Source organism: Pan paniscus, chromosome 13, assembly GCF_029289425.2.
Source record: "Pan paniscus chromosome 13, NHGRI_mPanPan1-v2.0_pri, whole genome shotgun sequence".
Taxonomy (NCBI): domain Eukaryota; kingdom Metazoa; phylum Chordata; class Mammalia; order Primates; family Hominidae; genus Pan; species Pan paniscus.
Window position 1 is genome coordinate 45690764 of NC_073262.2, and position 10375 is coordinate 45701138.

The 10375-nt window shown below is 45.9% G+C and overlaps 1 pseudogene; it reads left to right on the forward strand.

Annotated features, from left to right (window-relative positions):
• The first annotated feature begins 1802 nt into the window (after positions 1-1802).
• Positions 1803-2174, forward strand: LOC100994460 (large ribosomal subunit protein eL22-like; annotated as a pseudogene).
• The last annotated feature ends 8201 nt before the right edge of the window (positions 2175-10375 follow it).

A 10375-nucleotide genomic window follows, 5' to 3' on the forward strand; every position in this document is an offset into this window, starting at 1 on the left:
ATTGTATGCCGCATCAAAACATCGCTTGTGCCCCATAAATAGATATATCTACTATATACCCATAAAAATTAAAAATTAAACACATTTTAATCAGAAAAAATAAATCTATAATATAATTTTTACAAATTTAAAAAAACAGACTATATAGTGCTACACACCAGGTTGGACATGAAGTCAAAATCATTAATGTTGGCTGTTTTAACAATTGGTGTTATAACTGTTAATATTATTATTATTATTATTTTTTTGAGATGGAGTCTGGCTCTGTCACCCAGACTGGAGTGCAGTGGCACTATCTCGGCTCACTGCAATCTCCACCTCCCGGGTTCAAGCAATTGTCCTGCCTCAGCCTTCTGAGTAGCTGGGATTACAGGTGCGTGCTACCACATCTGGCTAACTTTAAAAAATATTTTTGGTGGAGACAGGGTTTCATCATGTTGGCCAGGCTGGTCTTGAACTCCTGACCTGAAGTGATCCACCCACTTTGGCCTCCCAAAGTGCTGGGATTACAAGATGAGCCACCGCGCCCGGCCAATATTATTATTATTTATTTATTTTGAGACAGTCTTGCTCTGTCACCCAGGCTGGAGTGCAGTGGTGCAATCTCAGCTCACTGCAACCTCCACTTCCTGGGTTTAAGCAATTCTCATGCCTCAGCCTCCCGAGTAGCTGGGATTACAGGTGTGTGCCACCACACATGGCTAATTTTTGTATTTTTTTGTATTATTATTATTATTTTTAGTAGAGATGCGGTTTCACCATGTTGGCCAGGCTGGTCTCAAACTCCTGATTTCAGGTGATCTGCCCACCTTGGCCTCCTGAAGTGCCAGGATTACAGGTGTGAGCCACCACGCCCAGCCATAACTCTTAGTATTAAACCTCTACCCTCACGCTACACTTGGCTTCTCCCTGTACCAAGCAGACCTCCCCATCTTCCTACAGCTTATCCTACCTGGGAGGATTCGGCCACATGTAAGAAAGGGGGCAGAGCCGGGCGTGGTGTCTCACGCCTGTAATCCTAGCACTTTGGGAGGCTGAGGCGGGCGGATCATGAGGTCAGGAGATCGAGAACATCCTGGCTAACACGGTGAAACCCCGTCTCTAATAAAAATACAAAAAATTAGCCGGGTGTGGTGGCAAGCGCCTGTAGTCCCAGCTACTAGGGAGGCTGAGGCAGGAGAATGGCATGAACCCGGGAGGTGGAGCTTGCAGTGAGCTGAGATTGCGCCACTGCACTCCAGCCTGGGTGACAGAGCGAGACTCCGTCTAAAAAAAGAAAAAGAAAAAAAGAAAGGGGGCTTATTGCAGCACAGTTCATAATTCCCAAGGCACAGAACCACCTTAAGTGCCCATTGACCAATGAGTGGATAAAATGTGGTATATGTACACCATGGACTAATACTCAGCCATACAAAGGAACGGAATAATGTCTTTTGAAGCAACTGGGATGGAGTTGGAGACCATTATTCTAAGTGAAGTAACTCAGGAATGGAAAACCAAATACCATATGTTCTTACTTATAAGTGAGAGCTGAGCTATGAGGACACAGAGACATACAGAGTGATATAATAGACCCTGGAAACTCAGAAGGGGGAGGATGGGCGGGGAGTGTGGGATAAAAAGCTACATATTGGGTACAATGAACACTACTTGGGTGGTGCGTGCACTAAAATCTCAGAATTCACCATTTTACAATTCATTCATGTAACCAAATATAACTTGTACCCCCAAAGCTACTGAACCTTTACAAAATTAATAACAATTTAAAAAGAAACAGCTCTCTTTCTGCCTCCACTGCCGCCATGGCGCCTGGGAAAAAGCTTGTGGTGAATGGAAAAAAACGAAGCAGGTTCTGAAGTTCACTCGATTGCACCCACCCCATGGAAGATGGAATCATGGACGCTGCCAATTTTGAACAGCCTTTCCGAGAGAGGATCAAAGTGAACTGAAAAGCTGGGAAACCTGGTGGAGGGGTGGTGACCATCGAAAGGAGCAAGAGCAAGATCACCATGACATCTGAGGTGCCTTTTTCCAAAAGATATTTGAAATATCACACCAAAAAATTTTGAAGAAGAATAATCTATGTGACTGGTTTGTGTAGCTGCTAACAGCAAACAGAGTTATGTTACTTCCAAATTAACCAGGATGAGGAAGAGGAGAAAGATGAGGATTAAATTTCATTTATCTGGAATATTTTGTATGAGTTCTTGAATAAAACTTGCGAACCAAACAAACAAACAAACAAACAAACAAAAACCTTCTTTTTCTTTTTTTGAGACGAGTCTCACTCTGTCACCTAGGCTGGCATGCAGTGCTGTAATCATAGTTTGCTGCAGCCTCGAGCTTGTCATCCTTCCACCTCAGCCTCTTGAGTAGCTGGGACTACAGGCGTGTGCCACTACACCTGGCTAATTTTTAAATTTTTTTGTAGAGACAGGGTATTACTATGTTGTCCAGGCTGGTCTTGAACTCCTGAACTCAAGCCACCTTCCCACCTCAGCTTCCTAAAGTGCTAGGATTACAGGAGTGAGCCACTGCATCCAACCTCAAAAAAACTTAAATCTCAACCTGTCGAGTCGCCCCCTCCTTTTCCTTCCCTCAACAGAGACATCCACATTCACACTTCAGTGGCTCACTTTCTCCGGCTATAACTTCTGTGCCTTGGGTTAGTAGCCCCTGTCCATCTGTGCAGAGAGTGGGCTAGCCTTGCCCAGTGCTCACTGAGAACTCTCCCGGTGTGGGTCTTCCTGGTATCTCTGGAAATCCTCTCTTGTGCCAGAGGGAGAAGACAAGGAGGCTTTGTACAGCTCAGGCCCTCCCAACCACTGAGGCTCTTTTAATTGGGCTGTCCTCTCACCGTACTTCTCTCCCCAGAGAGATGACCAGCCCCTATTTCCTGTTTTCTTTGCCCTTTGCCTTTGGGTATGAGTTGGGAGAGCAAGCCCCTGCCAGATTCCCCACCACTTGTGCCCCGGCCCAGCCAGGCTGGGAGGACCTGTGCACATCCTGTAGCATTGCCTGTGGAGGCAACACAGGCACCTGGGAGGCAAATCCCCAAATTCCTAAATAGTACCTGTGTGCCCTGGGCCACCTCCTAACTTCTGCAAGCCTCACATTCTACATGCTCCCATGACCGTGGCAGGTACCGTCACAATCTGCGTGGATTATGAGGCTACCTGCCAGGGTCATGGGAGCATTAAGTGAAAGAGGAACGTCTGCACATTAGGACACTTCATTCATGCAGGCGGTTATGAGCATTTTCCCCTAACTGCACAGGTCTTGCCCCTCTGTGCCCCCTATATCCCATTTGTCCCTTTCTCACCTCCACTCTTCTCCAGATTCTCTATTTAGTGCCCTTCCTGGGACTTGAGAGTCAAGGGGCCTGATCATGCTGAGGACCATGAATTTTGGAACCAGATCTACCTAGCTTCCAAACTGGGATCTGCCACCCTCCACCCTTGAATCAAATATATTTAATAGATCTTATTTTTTAAAATGGGGATAAGGATATCTACTTGATAGGCTTACTGATGCAAGGATTAAATAGGATAATGCATATAGAGCCTCAGCACAATACCGGGTTCAGAGAAGTTTAGCAAATAATAGAATAATAAATAATAAGAGGTATTATTAGATCCAGCTGGCTACCCCCTTGCTTTGAGGCTTGGCATATGGTTGGCATATTTCTCTAGTTCCTGCCACTGATGCCAGTCTCCCCTATCTTTAATTTCACTGGTCACTTTAGAGAATATTGGAAGGAGGAGGTTTGTTAACTGGGTCCACTGGCTCCATGCTATCATTTTGCCAAGGAGTTTCCCGACCTTGGCTCACTGAAACCTCCGCCCTCTGGGTTCAAGTGATTCTCCTGCCTCAGCCTCCCTAGTAGCTGGGATTACAGGCGTGTGCTACCACGCCCGGCTAATTTCTGTATTTTTAGTGGAGACAGGGTTTCCCCATGTTGGCCAGGCTGGTCTTGAACTCCTGCCCTCAACTGATCCACCCGCCTCTGCCTCCCAAAGTGCTGGGATTATAGGCATGAACCACTGCACCCAGCCAAACACTTGTTGATAGTGGCATCTTTTTAAATTTTTTTAATTTTTAATTTTTTAAGTATTTATTTATTTTTTAGAACAGTGTCTCACTCTGTCACCCAGGCTGGGGTGCAGTGGTATGATCATAGCTCACTGCAGCCTCAAACTCCTAGGCTTAAGCGATCTTCTTGCTTCAGCCTCCCCAGTAATAGGCACATGCCACAAAGCCTGGCTAATGTTTATTATTTTTTTAAATTTTTAGTAGAGATGGGGTCATGCTGTGTTGCCAAGGCTGGTTTCGAACTCCTGGGCTCAAGTGATCCTCCCACCTTGGCCTCTCAAAGTGCTGGGATTACAGGCATGAGCCACAATGCCTGGTCAATATGGCATCTTTACCTCATTCCTGATTTAATAAAGAATACATTTCTCCTTTTTCTTGTATGTACATGTGAACTATTTAAGATAAAAGTAGTTGGCCGGGCACGGTGGCTCATTCCTGTAATCCCAGCACTTTGGGAAGCCGAGGCAGGAGGATCACTTGAGCCCAGGTGCTCAAGACCAGCCTGGGCAACACAGCAAGCCCCTCATCTCTATTTTTTTTAATTTGAAAAATTATAAGTGTAAAAATTAAAAAGTAGTTATCTTGTTAAGGAAATGTCCCATTATTTCTTTTATTTTTATCGTAAGTTTGTTGCTATTACTGTTTTTAAGTTAGGGAGGGTTGTTTAATTTCATCAAATATGGTTTCAGTATTTATTGAAATTATGTCTATTTTGCATTTTTGTTTCCTTGACCTTGTGACAGACGTGATGTACAGAGATTTTCCCAGAACTCCCCTTGGAAATGAGTAGCTAGCAAACTACTTTATGTTCAAAGTAGTGGCAAAGTTTGGACCATGCAATACAGAGAATTAGGACATTTAGATATCCATTTAGGGAAAATTTTAAGTTTGATTCCTTCCTTGCAACCACATAAAAATTTTAGATGGATTAGACATTAGACCTTGAGAAAACCTTAAAACAATTTGAAGAAGACAGAAAAATATCTTTACAGCCTTGATTCAAGGAATCATAAGCAAGTTGTAAACACTATAAGCCAGAAAAGAAAATATTAGATTTGGCTACCTAATATTTAAAACTCCTGAATAATGAAAGACACCACCAAGAAACGTAAAGATAATGGAAGGCTGGAAGAAGACATTGCCAACATATATAACAGGCATTGCATTAATAATCAGAGTATATAAAGGAAAAGGAGGAAAATAGAAAAAAGTAATCGAGGCAAATAAAGCTTAACCTCACTCATAATAAATAGCATGTAAATAAAAATAACAACAAGGTAACATTTTCCATCATGGAGCTGTCAAAATTTTAAATGATAAATATCCAATGTTGGAGAATGTAGGTGACCGCTAGGTTTACACTTCAGGTAGCTCCAATCCAGAAGTATTTTATGTAAATGGCGCCCCCTGCAGCCCAATTCTTACGTAGACCAAACATGTACTCCAGTGCACCTTGGAACCGCGCTGGAAGACCCCTGTCCCTCCTGTCCCTTCTGTGGGTTTAGTGACAATTTGGGGAACAGTTTTTGGCCTATCTGGCAAAATGTAAAAGGCCCTTTGACCCAATAATTCCTCTTCCAGCCTTTCAGAAATACATGAATATGTACTATGTACATAAAAATATATGCAAACGTATATTTATTAAAGTTTATTTTATATTGGAGAGAAAAAGGAAGCAATCTAGATGTCCGTCAATAGGGGACTGTTTAGATAAATAATGCTGCTTGCATCTATTCATGAGATATTTTAGATTTATCTGTACTCATATAGATTGATCTCCAAGTTTTTTTTTTTTTTTTTTTTTTTTTATGAAGTCTTGCTCTGTTGCCCAGGCTGGAGTGCAGTGGTGCAATCTTGGCTCACTGCAACCTTAGCCTCCTGGTTTCAAGCTATTCTCCTGCCTCAGCCTCCCAAGAACCTGGGACTACAGGCACCCACAACCACACCTGGTTAATTTTTGTATTTTTAGTAGAGACAGGGTTTCACCATGTTGGCCAGGCTGGTCTCAAACTCCTGACCTCAGGTGATCCACCCACCTTGGCCTACCAAAGTGCTGGGATTACAGGTGTGAGCCACTGCACCCAGCCAAGATTTAATGTTATGACTGAGGTAAACATGAATGAAAGCAAATCTTCAAAATATCTATTATTTGATCTCATGTATATACATTTGTCTCTGAATATACATTAGATAGATGGGGAATGCATAGATGTGGAACAGGCAGAACCTACCAAGCCGAGGGAACTGGACCTGAATCGTTGGACAGAGGGAATTTGTAACAGAAAAGACTTTCATGTTTTTCTCTGTATACTTAATTACTTTGTGCTCTACCACAACAAGAATGTACTGTATATGTTTTTTGTGTTTCTTTTTTTCCCTTAATCTTAAATTCAAAATATAAGGTCGTCCCCTGGCTGTGAGCTACAAGAATCCTTATGGGTTTGGCAGTTCTTTGACAACTTCCCACCTGGCTAAATTATCAAGGAATGTCCTACCACCAAGCATGAGAAATTCTTGGCATTCCTGAAATAAATTCTTCTTCTGAGCCAGCTCACTGGGCATCATAAACTCCTTGAAGACTTTAAAAAGATTTAGATCTGAGTCTGTCTCAGATTCTCGGGCTCAGAATCAGAATTTCTTCATCTGAGTCTATTATCTTGCTCTGGAGGAGGGAGTGAGAACTGGATCACTGGTTAGGGTGGTGACTGTTATGGACAACTGCACAGCCACAGCCAGGAACACAGAAGGCAGAGGCAGCCTTGATCTGCAAGGGCTCCAGTTAACCCCAATGGGGACCCTCAATGGACAAAGGCATTCTCCTAGGCTTGGTGATGAAAGTATTCCTCTTACAGCCAGGCAAGGCACTCAGGGCTCTGCAGCAGAGAAGTTAGAGCTGTAGCTTTTTTCCTTGGTGTTTTCACTAAAACTTAATTTCTTGTTGCACTTGTTGGATGGGCATGTCCCATAGGGGAAGTTTCCACTACTGTGTTCTAAACTTTGGACTGCTTGTACCATCTTACTTGTCCCCTCATTAATAATGAATTAAATAAAACCTTTAGTATATGCTAATTTCATATCTTTACAAGAGTCATGATTTTACCTTTTTTTTTTTTTGAAAAGTACCTTTTCACATTGCTATCAGTCCCTTACCAGAGCAGTGAGTGTCTGGGTCTCCCTCTTAGGGGCAGACACTGTTCCATGTGATTAGAATTAATTTCTTGTTCTCGGTAGACAGAGAAAACCTTCCACACTCCCAGGAGACGAGGGTTCAGATCTTGTGCCATGGCTGAGAGTGATGCTGAGGAAGACACTTCTCTCTAGTCTCAGTCTGCCTGCCTGTGAAATGGGCTCATAACAAACTCCTGATCCCAGGCTCAGTCGCCTTGAGCCCATGACCTCACCCAACCCCTCTCCTTCCTCCCGTGCCCCCAGGAGGGGCGGGGACTCGGGGGGCGGCCCCCTTTCCTCCGGAGGCTCCCGGGTGGCACGTCAGTGCCTCAGGTCCCGGGGGTTTCTGGGTTCTGCGCTGCCCATGGGGTGCGCAGGAGCCTCTGGAGGGGGCGGATTCTCTCCAGCCAGAAAGCCCGGAGTCGCCCAGGAAGTTTGGCTCGGACTGAGAGCATTTCCTTCTGGGCCGGCTGGGCGCGATCCCGGAAGGGCGGCTGCGGTCACATGCCGCGCTGCTTTCAGCCAGGCTGGCACCATGCGGCCCCTGCTCTGCGCGCTGGCCGGGCTGGCCCTGCTCTGTGCCGTGGGCGCTTTGGTCGGTGAGTGGGGCGCAGGGCACGGCAGGGGACACGGAGCCGGGGAGATCCGCAGATGGTGAGGAAGGAATGAGCAAGAGACAGAGCTGGACACAGCAGCGAGATGGAGAGAGAGGCAGATACAGGGAGGGAGGGATGGAGAGAGAGATGGTGAGAGGAAACAGACTCAGAAAAAGGCAGAGAAGTAGAGCAACGGAGAGATAAAGGAGAGAGGGAAGAATAAACAGTGAACAGGAAAAAAGGAGAGGCCGAGACAGAAAGAGGCTTTCCCTGAACAGACATGAACCAAGATAGAAATAAAAAAGAGTTTGAGAGACAAAAGAGAAGAAGGAAAGAGAAAGAGTGACTAAAATGGCAAGGGGTGGAGGGAGAGAGGATAACAAAAGAGAAAGATTTGAGAGATACCAAAAAGGAGAGAGAGAGGGAAGCTCGATGCCCGGAGTAGAGCTTGCAAGAGAGAAGGAGCCAGGATCTGGGGTGGGAGGTCACAGCTGCTGGGCGGGGCAGCCCCGGAGGCCAGCTCCATCTCAGAGGGCCTGCGGAGGCTCAGGCCTGGCTTTATAGGACATTGCTTAAGAAGCCAGACTCCAAAGGGTGAGTGACCCAGGCCAGCTCAGCACAGCCTTAAGGAGCCAGGCAGGCGAGCCCAGGAGAAAGGCCACCGACTCACCTGCCAGGTGGCCTCAGGTGGTTCTGCAGTTGGTGAAGAAGTCAGCCTCCCGGTTTCCAGGGAGCTTCTCTGGGGAACTGAGCTGTTTTGGGTGGAGATGGGGGACTGGATGGAGATGCAGAGCTGTGTGGGAGGGAGAGGCTGTCTCGGTACTCCATTAGCTGGGTTCCTTGCCTTTCGCTGTCCCCTTTCTTCCCCCCACCTCCCCCCTCAGCTTAATGTTGCCCCTTCACAGGTGAGGCTCAGACAGGGTGACTCATGTCAAGTGACTTACTAGACTGCACTCTGGGGCGGTACACAGATGCTCATTCCACCACCCTGCACATTGCACAGGACTTTACAGTTTACAAGCCACAATCCCACTTAGCCAGGGATGGCTATTGCTCATTCCAGTTGCCCAGGTGAGGGGAAAGCTCAGATCTCATAATGGTGCCAACGCAGAGCCCTCACAAAGCATCCAGGCCTCCTGCCCCCCCAAGTCGTTGCCCCGACCTTGGCAGAAGTGTCCTGTACTAAGATAGAAGCCCCTAGTGCCTTTCAGGGCCGGGTGAACTGTGGGATTAAGCACTTGGGGAAAGGATCCAGACCAGCCCTCAGGATCCCCTGCCTTGGGTGAGTCCCTTCCCCTCTCTGGTGCTGTTTCTTCCTCTATAAATTGGGGAGAATGTTACCCACCCCACAGGGCTGGCCTCAGAGATTAGATGAGAGAGGAAGTGCCCAGCAGGGAACATGCATCAACATACATTCTCTCAGATGACTCCACTGATCTCTCTGAGCCTCAGTTTACCCACCTGTTAAAGATGACCACCAATGGCTTCCTCACAAGCTGCACGAGGAGTGGCTGGGACTCTGCTCAGCATAGAATACAGGCCCCAGTACACACCCTGCCACCCCCCTCTCCTTTACTCCCTCCCAGCTCAGCCCCAGGCTCCAGGAGCTAAGGGCACAAAGCAGCACCTGTGTTTCTCCCGGAGGGAGGAGGGAGCAGCCTGCCCATAAGTGGCTACTTTTGGTGCCCCTTTTAGCCACAACTTGTACAGAGACTTTAAACCCACTTTTAAACGTTATTTTTCTTTCTGATTATGCATGCTCATTGCTACAGATAAAGAAGAAAAGGAGTTTGGGAGGCCGAGGCGGGCAGATCACAAGGTCAGGAGATGGAGATCAGCCTGGCTAACACAGTGAAACCCTGTCTCTACTAAAAATACAAAAAATTAGCCAGACCTGGTGGCACAAGCCTGTAGTCCCAGCTACTTGGGAGGCTGAGGCAAGAGAATCACTTGAACCTGGGAGGCGGAGCTTGCAGTGAGCCAAGATCAAGCCACCACACTCCAGCCTGGGTGACAAAGCAAGACTCTGTCTAAAAAAAAAAATGAAGAAGAAAAGGAGGAAAGTATTCATGTGTTAGTGTAATTTCACATTGACTTCCTACATTTTTGTGCATATTCTTTCAGATTTTAGATGATATATCTTAACTTTTGATTATGAAAACTTTTGGATACAAAAAATACAAAATAATAGTATATGAAAGAATTATATAATGTACTATTAACCCTGCTTCAACAAGTATCAGTTCATGGGCAGTTTTATCTTATCTATAGTTTCCACCCTTTCTCCCCTCCCTGGATTATTTTAAAGAAAATCCAGGCATTGTATATTTTCTTTTTTTTTTTTTTTTTTTGAGACAGGGTCTCATTCTGTCACCCATGCTAGAATGCAGTGGCGCAATCTCAGCTCACTGCAGACTCTGCCTCCCGGGTTCAAGTGATTCTTCTGCCTCAGCCTCCCGAGCAGCTAGGACTACAGACACATGCCACCACACCTGACTAATTTTGGTATGTTTAGTAGA